General features: G+C 42.1%; 1 long non-coding RNA gene across 1 annotated transcript in view; it reads right to left on the bottom strand.

The window, feature by feature from the left end:
- Positions 1 to 12,209, bottom strand: part of LOC113974082 — a 36,395-nt gene extending 24,186 nt beyond the window's left edge. Inside the window, exon 1 of the long non-coding RNA XR_003536441.1 lies at positions 11,953 to 12,209. This is a non-coding gene — a long non-coding RNA (uncharacterized LOC113974082). The remainder of the gene's footprint in view (positions 1 to 11,952) is intronic.
- Positions 12,210 to 12,453: the final 244 nt, after the last annotated feature.

The following is a 12,453-nucleotide window of genomic DNA, read 5'->3' as shown; positions in this document are numbered from 1 at the left end:
TTAACTTATGTATCACAGTTAACTTATGTATCACAGTTAACTTATGTATCACAGGAGAGTGGGTTTGCTCATACTCAGACAAGATTAATATATTTTGATGCTGTCTCAGTCTCTTCCTCAGCTAATATATATAATTTTGCTCTTAGGTTTAGCCCACTTTTGACAGACAATTCAAGGAGATGGTTCAATTGTGCCAGGAAAAAAAGTCTTTCTAGGAACTGATATTTAACCAAAATTTTCTACTCACACCAACCAACCATTTGCCCATGAATTATTGATAGCTTTCCACAACATTTTCTAGCTTGAATTTAACATTCTTTTCTGATTTTTTTTTTGGTATCAACTCTTGGGAGGATATCACAGCTGAGGAGGCTGGGAACCTGCTTTGCTCAGAGAGGATGTGACAAGCACAAATGTCTGCTTTGGCACAAAGATTCCTGCTCTTAAAGAAAGCAGAAGTATTAGAAAGCAGGAAATCTTGATCTTGGAAGAAAATTACTTTATGTGCTTCTGAAAACTTGAGGCAAATTTAATTACTGTCAGGCGTGAGGGTACAAAAATATTTGCTTATGCTTTCAAAATCCTGTGCTTGGTCAGTTGTCCTGAGAAACACTGTAATTGTTCACAACTGTTACTGTGATTAATAAATCCTGTTGTGTCATTTGACTGAAAATGCATTATCTGGCAAATGAGTGAGGATTTCAGGCCTAATTAGACAGAATATCTATTTATGTAGCCATCTACTTTATACCATAATAATAAACTGTAGTAATAAATAATGTGTGAAAATGGATTCTAGGAACCCGATCAAATATGCGTTTAGTTCAACATAGTCTTTCCACTGGCTCCAGTATTCACCATTGTTCATGTTGGAATGCTGGAGAGTGGTGAAATGAAGAGATTTAGTAAAAAATACAGAGGAATTTGTCACTGGAGAGAATGTTGGTGTTTATTCAGCACACAGAAATTCTAAAACTCTGCAAGGCACTAAGTGTGATTAATACATCCCATCTTTCATTATGGGTATAGTTCAAATTGCTGTGGCTCTGACTCACTTAACCCTGTGTTTGACTCCAAGAAAGATCCTAAACCACGCCACAGTCAGATCAGGCGTGTGCTTAAATGCCTTTGCTGTACTGGGGCAGATTTGAATTAATAAGCACCAAAATCATTACATAAACAGACACCCAAATCTAAAGTGATACCATAAAATTAGCTAGTTTTCTATATTTGTTCTCCAAACAAATGTAATGGACAAAGAACACCAAAACTGAAAAATCAAGTACTCAGAGTTTGTTGACTAAATCCAAGTTGTCTGTGTACAACTGTACTCGGCCCCAGACGTATTTATGGCAAAGGAGATGCCAGACACACAGTGATTATGTGCTGGGGGTTTTACTACTGGTTTTGCTACCCCTCGTTCAGACAAATCTCTTTTAAAAAAGAATAAGAAAGCCTCAAGGAAAGTTTTTGGTCTGTATTAAGGACTCAGGACAAAAAAACGGGCAAGGAAATTTGAAGGAAGTGAAGCTCAGCCTAAGTGAAGACAGTTCATACACAGTGTTTTTGTGACTGAATAATTGGGAAAATGCAGCAGTTGGATTCTCTCTGATAGAATGATCGTTTATCTTTCCTCAATCACTGTCTGTAAAATAACAAAACCTACTCTCTCTTGATTTAAATGTGTAGATGTTGCACTGTCTCTTGGTATATTACTCAGAAAACCTTCAGAGGAAAGTATTCAAACAATTTTCTTAGTCTAAGAGCAAATTACATACTCAGATCTGGATAGGATTTTTGTTGTTGTTATTTTTGATGATGTGGTTTTTTGTTTTTTGGTTTTTTTTCCCCAAGCAAAGAAAGATGGTTGATCTTGATTTGGTCCATCATAACAATAAGCAAACAATAAACAAAATGTTTATTCAGGCTTGTCTTGAGAGAAATCCCAGCATCCACACAAGGGCAGTGTTGGTAGCTCCTAGTCCTGCTTTTGTCAAGTTTTGTAACTTGTAGCTCTTACTGTCCTAAGTTATTTAATCACTGTGTGGGATGGACATAAGAATCAGTGGAATATGTGATTTATTTCTCCACAGAATTTCTTTGAAAAGTCTTGTAATTTGGTTGCACTGGAAATGTGGGAATGGACAAGGTTAACAAAAAGAGGAAAGGAAAAAAAGGAAAGAAAAGGGGGTCTAATAGATGCAATATTTTGTGCAAAGATCTTACTTTGGCTGCTAGAACCATAAGAGGCACGATGTGATAGCAAGTTTATTAATTTCTAATTATGGGCAGGGCTTTATCTGCAAGTCTGCCTCCCCCTCCTGTCACTGCCCCCCTCCTCTCCCCTCCCGTCCCCTGGGGCAGCACTGTGGTGGGGCTCAATCACTCTTTTATTAGTTGTGATATACTGTGGCTAATTCCCTTAATCTGGACCTTGCTTTCCTATAAAGCCCAGACCTCAGGTATTGAATTTCCCTGATCAAAGTGCCAGCAGTGTGGGACACAGCAATCTCCACTAAACAGGGGAGCTTGGGAAAGCTCGTAAAGGGAGTCAAAGCAGCACACACACACACACGCACTCACAAGATGGTGCAATCAATTGGGGGAACAATCACGTGTGAAATATTACTGGCTCCTTAAAGTGCTGCTTCTGGGATTTACTGCAGTGTATTAATCTACTGTGCTTAATGCATTGACCTTTCACCCCCAGCAATTCAGTAGATGGGGCTTGAATTGCCAGGAGCTGATACAATGGATTAGGAGCAGAAAGACCCCACCAGGCTGAAGTGCCACAGCAACCCCGAGCCACCCGACCAGGAACTGCTCCATCTTTCTGAAGAGATAGTGCCAGCCAACAGGGCTGCCCCAGAAAGGCTGGGATTGACAGCAGAGTTTCTGGAAAGGCAGATAGTGGAAATAAGGCTTGTTATGGAACAATAGAGACGGGCAGTCTTGTGACTGAGTCACAAGACAGGGATTTAGAAGAATTGGTTTTATTCCATGCAGTCATTCTCTCCTTGTGTGTGACCTTAGGCAAGACAATTCACTTCTTAGGATTGTGTCTTTCCTATCTGTAAATTTGGGATAACGGCACCTACTTAATTTTCTCAAGGGCAGTGGGGGAGGCTTCGTTCACTGACATTTGGGAGATGCTTTAGGATCACAGGTTTAAAAGTGATATATAGTAATGCAAAATAATACAATATCCTGGTCATTAAATATCCATCTAGATGGAGAAGAAAGTGGAAGAGATCCTTCCTTCATATATACACATACATATATATGTATATATACACCATTATGCAATCATTAATCTAAAAGCTTTCTCTTCAAAGTGCTGTGTTTACTTGAACCAAAAAGCTAACTTGGATCTAAAAATAAATGCTATACAGACTTGCAGAAATATGAAGAAATCAATGCTATGGAGAGTGATGCACCTCTATAATGGTGAGATAATCAAATGTCCTTTTCGTGCTTACTTGGTCATTTAAAATCCTGACATTTCACGTACAGAAAACCCTTTGGAATTCAATTTCCAATGTTAACTCTTCAATGTCATCTTTATTCCATATAATTAAGCAAACAGTGCTACTGAATTTGAGAGGAGTGTCCAAAAACCTCATAAAGGAGATTATTCTAAGTAATTGCTATCAAATGCCATTAAATTCTGAATAGCGTTAAGCCCCCTCCACCCGCCTGCACAGGCACTCTCATTTAGGATTAAAGGGACCTTTATTTGATTTGTTTTACTTCAATACAAAATAAATTAGTTTGACCTGAATTAAGGCCTCTTTGATACTCGGGAAGAGTGTCTACGCAGGGATTTACTGGGCTTTAATTGGTCCACTTCAAAAGTTAATTTGGATATTTTTTCCCGACATGCTCCGAAACCACCCCAGAGTAGATGTGTCATATTTATAAAATGGCAGAGAAATCAGAGCACAGGGCTCTGGGAATACACATTGAGGATTTCCCACTTCCATGAGATTATTGGTGCTGCTGTGGACTCCTCAGAACTGGGATGTGCTTAGGTGATGAATGATGGTGAGATTCGCTTCATCAAACTTTGGTTGTCTAAAGTGAGGTCTCTAAGTTTGTTTCGTGTACTAATTCAACAGAAAGGTGACAGACAAAGCCATCTTGGTGGGCATTTCAGGCTGCTGTAAGTCCATGTAAGAGGAGGCTGTCCCCAAAAAGTTCACCTCATATTCCCTTGTCCCCAGCTGCACGTTTCACCATGTCACCATCTCCCCTGTGCCAGCAAACATTCCCACAGCGTAGCAAATGGAGCCAACCCAAACCAACTCTGAACAATAAAACAACAGCAAGAGAGAGAAAAAGATGAGTTACAGAAGAGTCACTGCATGATGACTTGGGCAGGCTTAATTTTGGTTGTGTGACCGTATCCACAAAAAAAGCAGGATGAATTCTTTTCCAGAGCTATTTCTTACAGTCTACCAATTATATGAGCTTTGCAAGTTAGTTTATAGCAAACACCTAACTTAGGACAACTGAAGAGAAAGAGACTTAGCCCCAAGAAATCATCCTTGTGCCAGCTCCTCTGAATGTAGGCAGGTCTGAGTTTCTGAGCAATATTTATACTTTGGTCAGAGAATATTCTGAGTTGGAAGGGACCCACAAGGGTCATTGAGTCCAACTCTTAAGTGTGGTTAAGTGTCTTTCCCTCAATTTTTCACAGCAAGCATTGGCAAAGACAGTTGGAAACTGTCTTTAAGTGCCTGATTTATCGTGCCTTAGAGGGGCCTGGTTTTTGGAAAGTGCTGGGAGCCCATCCTGTGAAAACCAGGAGGGCACTCAGAACTGCCAATCAGTTTTGGAACTCTTGGCCCCATCTAAAATGAGTTGAGTTCAAACAAATTAACTTTTTAATTAAGCCAATATATATATATTTTAATCCAACCACATGAATATCAAGAAACAATCTTTATATGTGGGGCACTGCCGATCATGTGACACGTGGATCAGACAACACATCATGCATTTCAAGACTATCTTGACTCCAAACATCATGGTCAAAAGGCCTGAGTGCTCAACTTGAAGAGCTTTGAAACCAGAGCCCTTCAAATCATAACACCAGGACCTGGGAGCAGCAAAGGGCAGGAGAGATGATGGCCTAAGAGCCGAGAATGGATCTGAGCAGAAGGGATGTCACAGGGCCACGAAGGACAGTTGGGAATGTTCCTTGCCCTGGTGGGTTGTGGGCCCTGCTGCTCCCTGCCTGACATCAGCCACTTGGAATGCCAGTAATATAACACCCCTGCGACACTCGGGGCTCCTGCCGTACAGTTTTATTGCCCTGCTTCCACTCTCTCTGGTTTATATCGGATTGTGTTTTCCAAAGACAGGCAATAAAGAGGGGAGGAGGGGAAGGGGGATTTATAGCCTGCTAAACTAAACTTCCCTGGGCTTGCTGTCCTCTGTCCCAGCCCTCCTCTTGCTGCCCTGACCGCTCTGGAGGAGCAGTGCTTATAGCAAGGGCTCGGGGTGTGAAGGACGAGGCTTGTCAGGGACTACTTGGGCTCTCTTCTTGGGAGGTCAGGGAGCACCCACGGGTCATCCACCAGCTCAGTTCCTCTGGTGTCCCAGCCACTGCTCCGTGCTGCTGTGGAAAAGCATTGGAGTTTTCACATGCTAGTAATCTTGAGACCAGCCTTGACTGGCATACTTAGAGTTTGCTGTTCGTGGAAGGGTTGTGGAACATGTTAAGGCTTAAAAAAATCTGCCTAACTGCATCTTTAATACTTCTGCTGCTGAGGAATGATTGTCAAGGTCTCTGCCCCAGCAGAGGTAATGTGAAGGTTTGGCTTGCTGCATGCTGGATTTCAAGCGTGGTATAATAGTTTGATGTGACCTTGGATCTTCATAATATAGATCTAACTAAGCTGGGAGCTTTCAGAATGTGAAGGTGAGGACCTCCAAAACATCCCTGTGCCACTGGTTGCGCTGTTCCACAGTCTTTGAGGTGTCTGAGGTGAAGATATGTAGCTGCAACTGCAGTTTTCTCAGTTTTTTCTTTTGTTTCTGCAAGAGGGAGCTGGAATCCTGAAAGGCTGTCATTTGGGCATATCTGCTTTGTGACAGGCACGACAACAGCACCACGTGATTCAGATATGCCCTATAAATATGGGAGGTGGGGTAGAAAACGGAGAACAGGGGAGATGGGGATGGATTTGGGACAGGGAGAACCATTTCTGCACAGCAAATACTTGGTGAAATGCTCACCCAAGGCATAAGTCTCTGAAAAAAGATTTTCATCTGAGATGAACTCTCTAACTCCTGTGCTGGTTAGAGTTTTTAAAACATCCAGTCTTTGCCAGTATTTCCTGGGAGATGGGATAAACAATTCTTACCTACTGGATTTTCAGTGTGATGTGGTGTAGGGCAGAGAGAATGAGAGCAAAGCAACTTTGTGAATCAAGTCATTGTGTTCAGGAACCTGTGGCAGATGGGTGGGGAGATGGACAAACACCAGTAAAATGCAAGCACATGCACCACATAAACAGTGAAATTCCAGTGAGCTCCACTGCCCTGTGATCAAACTGTCAGGTGTCTCTGAACTGCCTGTCATCGACAGAAACTTTAAACCAGCTCTTACAGTGTGAGCTCACAGTGCCAGGTGCTCCCCTCCGGTCTCTCCTTCCCTGCTTCCCCCTCACCTCCAGCTCTGACAGCTGCCCAGGCTGGGGTGGGGCAGGTGAACACAGCACACACCCCCGGGCAGTGGAAGGCATTGCCTCAGCTTCTCTGGGGGAGGATAACCAGCAGGGATGGGATGAAAGGCAAGATGATGAGCGCAGTCTGCAAGGGATTTGTGCAACCACGAGGCTGAAATCATTTTAAGACAGTGCTGAACAAAGGATGAGAGGGAAACTTCAGCAATGGCAGGGATGAGTGGAGTGATGGGGCTTTTGAATGTACCATTTCTCTGGCTGAGACTCTGCCTGGCACAGCTGCTCAGTCCAGTTCAGCTGCACAGCACATGACAGACCAAATGATACCAACCAGAGAACCATTTAGGTTAGTAAGTGTTTGGCTTTTTTTCCCTTTTTAACCTTCTACCGTGAACCAAAATGGCATTTGTGCTCTTTAGTGCTTTATTAAGAGCCAGACAAAGGACTTGGAACTTCACTCTCCAGAGGATTTTGGGTTTTGCAGTATTACAGGCATTACTTATAGGGAGAGCTTGGTTTCAGCTCAGTGTGAGGGTCTGCTCTGTGCAACATGTAAGAGAAGAAAGGGGGAATCTGTGTCTGGACACTGGACACTTCTCCCATGGCACTTGTAAGCTGGGCCTGTTTTTTCTTACAGTAAGAAGAAAAACGGCTCCAACATCAGCTTTTCTTTTTCTCTTGTTTTGTACAGAGGTAGCAACTCTTGTAAAATGGTTTCCCAGCAGAGCAGGTTCTTGTGTTTTTATACTTTGTTATTACCCGTTATAAGAAAAAAAAACCATAATGGGGCAGAGGGAGAAGGCAAACCAGATATTCAGAAAGCATCCACCACATGCAAAAAGTAATCCCTCATCTCTTCCCTTGCTGTAGGGACAAGAACCTTTGTATATGGTGTACTTAGAATTACCAGCAGTTAGAAAGGCAGTAGAGAGATACCTGAAACACGTGAATATTCTGCAGAATCCCAGCTCTTCTGCAGATTCCAGCCTGACTTCAAACCCTGTGGGATGACATGAGAGCTAATGCCCTAAGCATAAATGAAATATCTATTCAGCCATGTAGCCATCCAGCAGTTTTTATTTCATGCCCTTCACTGCATGTAGTATGTGATCACATTTAAATACAGCAAGAATATACTTGTCTGGATATCAAACAAATAGTTTTACTTCCCCCCATGCATAGCAAGATGGTTTTATTATTATGCATTACATATAATATTATATATAATGAAAATTGCAGTCAAACTCTGCAGTTGAAAAGCAACACCTGAAGTGCAGGTGAAGCTGTGAGTAATAAGCTGCTGGAGTTCCTGGAGAGCAGCAGGCTCCTGGAAACTCTACCTAACACAGTTTTCCACTAAGCCAATACGATATCCAAAGGTTCTGGGTTTAAGAGGGGAGGGATCTATTTTGTGCTGCCGTGAAGAGTATTAAGAGACTTGGGATGTCTTTAGAAACTGGAACCTAATCAATATTAATATTAAAATTCCAGCCTCCCAAAATCTCGGGGAATGCAACCCTGCTATGCTCTGTGGTGCATCACACAGACGTGCAAGGCTTGAAGCTGCAGCCAAAATTCTCAGAAACTTAGTGAAACACAAACTGAGGCTTAGAATAGGATTTACTTTTGCTGCACTGAGAGGTCGTGCTAAATGCAAACATGTCTCTGGAGACAATTTCTTCTGTGTTATAGACTGATAAGCAAAGACAACATCAGAATAATTAAATCCAACTTCTTTTAAAAGAGATCCAGCATAAACTGGCTAAGGACTCATTTTCACTTGTTTGTTCCTGGAAGATCAAGTAACTGCTCTGCACACTTCTAAATAAACTGGCATTACTCAGCCATAACATATCTATTCATACCTTCTTAAATTTTCCCTCTTCAGAGGGACAGCAAGAGATAAAGGCACCATTTACACTTCAGAATTACAGATTAGGTCTAAGTGGAAGTTATATTTGCATGTCCTTCACTGATCATCCACTTGGGAATTAATTTTACTCTTTGTGAGTGAGAATGCAAGTGCTCTCATGCTTTTCAGACATTACTATCACTTTTCTTTTTTTTTTCCCTCAGGGAAGTTTCACATTCAACTTCTTCTCTATTCTGAAATATTTAACATGAATCTCTGCAAAGACCCCTGACAAACACACTGCTCTTTAAACAGTCACAGAATCTCAACCTATCTTGAATGCTGCCATGGTTTCAAGTACAGTCTGGCAGTACACAACTTACAGCTCAGTGTCCTGCCACATTTTCAGTATGTAAATCTGATATAAGCATCTCTCCCACCTTCATGTTTGTATTTCCTGGTTGCCCTGCATTGTATTTAATGCATTTAAAAATTGCTTCATCTGAAATATTTCTGGTGAAATGAAAACAAATCCTGTGCCCCTTCCTCCTCTATTTCTGCTGCTTATTAACCCAGGGTGATTTAGGACGTCCTTGAGCCTTACAGCAACTGAAATTTATTTTGGGAGCCGTGTGCTTAGGGACATGTGGAAGAGGTTATTTATTCCAAAGAGCCATCCAGCAATGATGATGTCATAGGAGCCAGCAAAATACCATATCAATTCCGTTGGGTTGCTCCCAAATCACTGCCTGTAGTTTCCTATATGTGGTGGCACCTGCTGATATACAGGGTGCCTCTCTATAATGGGTATATGTACTGCTCATTTTTCTGATAAATACTTCAAATTAACTTTTGTCCTCTTACTTTGGGCCTTCTTGAAACCCCTGTTGGCAAACTTTCGCAGTTTCGTTTGCAACAGGCGAAGGTCTCTCGTAAACAAGTTCCATCTCAGTCCAAAGTGAAATGCAGTTCAGTCATGGCAAGCTGAGCTCACAGGCAGCTCTTTGACTGCTTCCTCTCCACATACAACAACAGATGACAGATTTGTGAATAAAGTGATCTATAATGAGGATATTTTCCTAGAGAATCCTGTGCAGACGTAGTTGAGTTTGAAGAAACTCTGCTTCAGGTAGCTCACGATTGAAGCCTTCTTCAGAGCTGTTTCTAAAATTCATGAATTTTAGAAAGGAATCCCAACAGGTCACCTAAGCCATCACCTTCTGCAGGATAGCTACATTTGTTCCTCAACGGGGAGTTGAGGATTGGGATAGGATGCTTTTTATGGGCTGAAATACAGGTTTCCTATGCAATCCTTGGGAGATGAATAGCACAGCACAAGCAAAGCAGTATAACCCCTCTGCTTCTCATATGGGCACTGAGTAGCCTAAAGACTGCTGATAAAATGCTGTAGGGCCGTGCATTGCTGGACTGAAATGCATATAAAGGTGTCTGAAGTGTTTTTTTTTCATGGTTTGACTCTCTCAGCATCTGATTCAGTGGGACTCGAATGTCTAAGGGAAGATTCTGTCTGAGTACTGAATTAGGCTCTTTACATTACTGAGCTATTTGTAAGCAGATTGTGACATTCTGAAATTTCAAATTATGCATTATTACTTGCAAATGTTGCTGTGCAATATCCCTCCTTGCCAAGAGCTCATAACCAGGCTGCTGTGAATATCCCACCTGCACATTCCCCCAAGGTGGGCCAGTTACAGGACTCAGGTGATGTGAATACCTTACGCTCACTGGTGGCTGAACAGCACATTCCAAGTGTGTTACAAAGAACTGCTCTTTCAGTGTGTGCTTTCTGCAAATATTCAGATATTAAATTCTCCCTCTGCAGGTACAGTGCTACATAACTGGAACATTCCCTTCAGAATGCCTATAGAGTATCCTGCTGTGATTAAGTCCATAACTCTTTCAAAATTCGAGGGTATGTTCATAGAAATATCACTCAACACTTGGCTGGAATAAGTACAGGAGTGGGGTTGTCTGCTAGAGAGGTGGTCAGAATATTATTGGGACATAATGGGAGTAATAGGTGGGAAATAGTTACTTGCTACCTGGGAGCTTGGGGAGGAAAGAAAGTAAGTGTAAAGAGGGACCACACTTTCAGTGTAAGGGTGATTAGGTCCTTTGGTGATGTTGTCTCAACAAGTCCAATCTGCACTGGGTGAGGACCCACATACCTTTGACACTTGTCCTGCATGATATCCTGAAGCCAGAAGAGGTCCCACTGGTCTTAAAGCAATTTTATTTTAATTTACACCAAACTTTCCTCTATATCTCTTTCACTAGGATACTACAGGTAGTCACTGGTATTAGTCACTTGCTCTAAGCAAACACATTCTTTTAACGTGGTCTTTCCCACACTTTTCTTTGGAAGCTCTTCTTTTTTTTTCCCCTTCAAAATGCAGTTTCCTACCAGTTCCTCTTCTCCATTCCCTTAACTTCAAGCCAACAAAGGAGATTATATCCCACATAATAGGGCAACGTCATCTCTAGGGAAGAATTTGGCTCTTGTGTTCCTCTCCTCCTTCTTTAATTCTTCTATTTTTATCTTTTCCCTATGCCAGTTCCTCATCTGTTACTCCTTTGCTCTCATTCACTTCTTATTCCCTTCATAGATCAGAATCTTTCCTATATCTGCTACAGGCTCCTTAAGGCGTCCCTGTATGGTAAAAGGGTCCTATTAACAACAGAGATTGTTTGTATGACCTAATTAGATTTCCACAGAGACAGCCTTAATAGGCCCTCTTGGTTTTTTGGATTGTCTGCAAAGTAATAGTGCAATGGCAGTGTTCATTTTGCTTGGCTGTATCAGGCCATATATCACATCCTTTTCCTTCCAGTCCTTCAAGTAAGCTTGTCTCATTCTTATTTTGGTTTCAAATTATAGATTATAAATTTCACTTCTCTCCACTTTTTCCTCTATAATTTGACCCCCAGCTGTTGAAACTGCTCCGAGTGATTCCCCCTGCCCACCATCCAGCCCACGGTTTCATATGAAAGACAGCCCTGGCTTTAGGAACAAATGACGTCCCTCGGACCAGCTGTGTCTAATAAAAACCCAACCTCCAACTCTCACTCCCCTTCCTCAAAAGGATAAAATTGATTTGAAAGTGCTGATGATAAGATACATGGGAATACAAAATCTCCTTCAGTCAACAGACCAAAGCTGTGCACTGTGACATCATCGTATCCAAAAAGGAACGATGCTGTCAGTTCCTCCACTGCCCTATAACTAGAAGTTATTACACTTGTCCTGTAGAAGGGATATTTGTTCATTTAATTTAGCCTTGTTTAGTCTGGCAAGAGCTATTTTCATTCCTGAAGTGCCACAGAACACTAGAAAATACCAGTTCCCCTCTAGGGTCCACTAGAATCAATCCTTGTTGTGAAAAACACTCATATTGGATGGGCACTTGAAACAGTTTTCCAGTCGTGCTGCAGGATGCCTAACCCGGGAAAACAAGGTGGCTTTCTGCTGGAAAAGAGCCTGAAGCACCTGCTGTACACACAGATGGGGCTGGGAGGTGGCACGAGCCTCCAAGACTCACTCTCACCTGCTGCATGTGCTGGCAGGTACAGCCAGGGCTGCCTGCACTGGGTGTGTGACAGCACAGCTGTGCCAGGGCGGATCTCACACCACTCCATTGCCTGGGCAACCTGCACAGAGAGCAGATATGATCTGCAGGGCTGAATATTCCAAAAATCTTCTGTTTCCATGTCTTTTCCTCCCATCAGCCAGAGCAGAGTATGTCTATATTACTTACTGCTGCAGGCAAAAACAATGATTTCTTTTTTTTTTTTCCCCATTTTCCACTGGAGATTTATTCTGTTCAGCACCTCTAAACTTCTTTAAAAATATGCAGCCCTCTTTCTCTTCACCCTTTTCTGTGCTCTGCT

Source organism: Neopelma chrysocephalum, unplaced genomic scaffold (assembly GCF_003984885.1).
Source record: "Neopelma chrysocephalum unplaced genomic scaffold, ASM398488v2 Primary Assembly neopelma1_116, whole genome shotgun sequence".
Lineage (NCBI taxonomy): Eukaryota > Metazoa > Chordata > Aves > Passeriformes > Pipridae > Neopelma > Neopelma chrysocephalum.
This window is presented reverse-complemented; position numbering and strand designations above follow the sequence as displayed.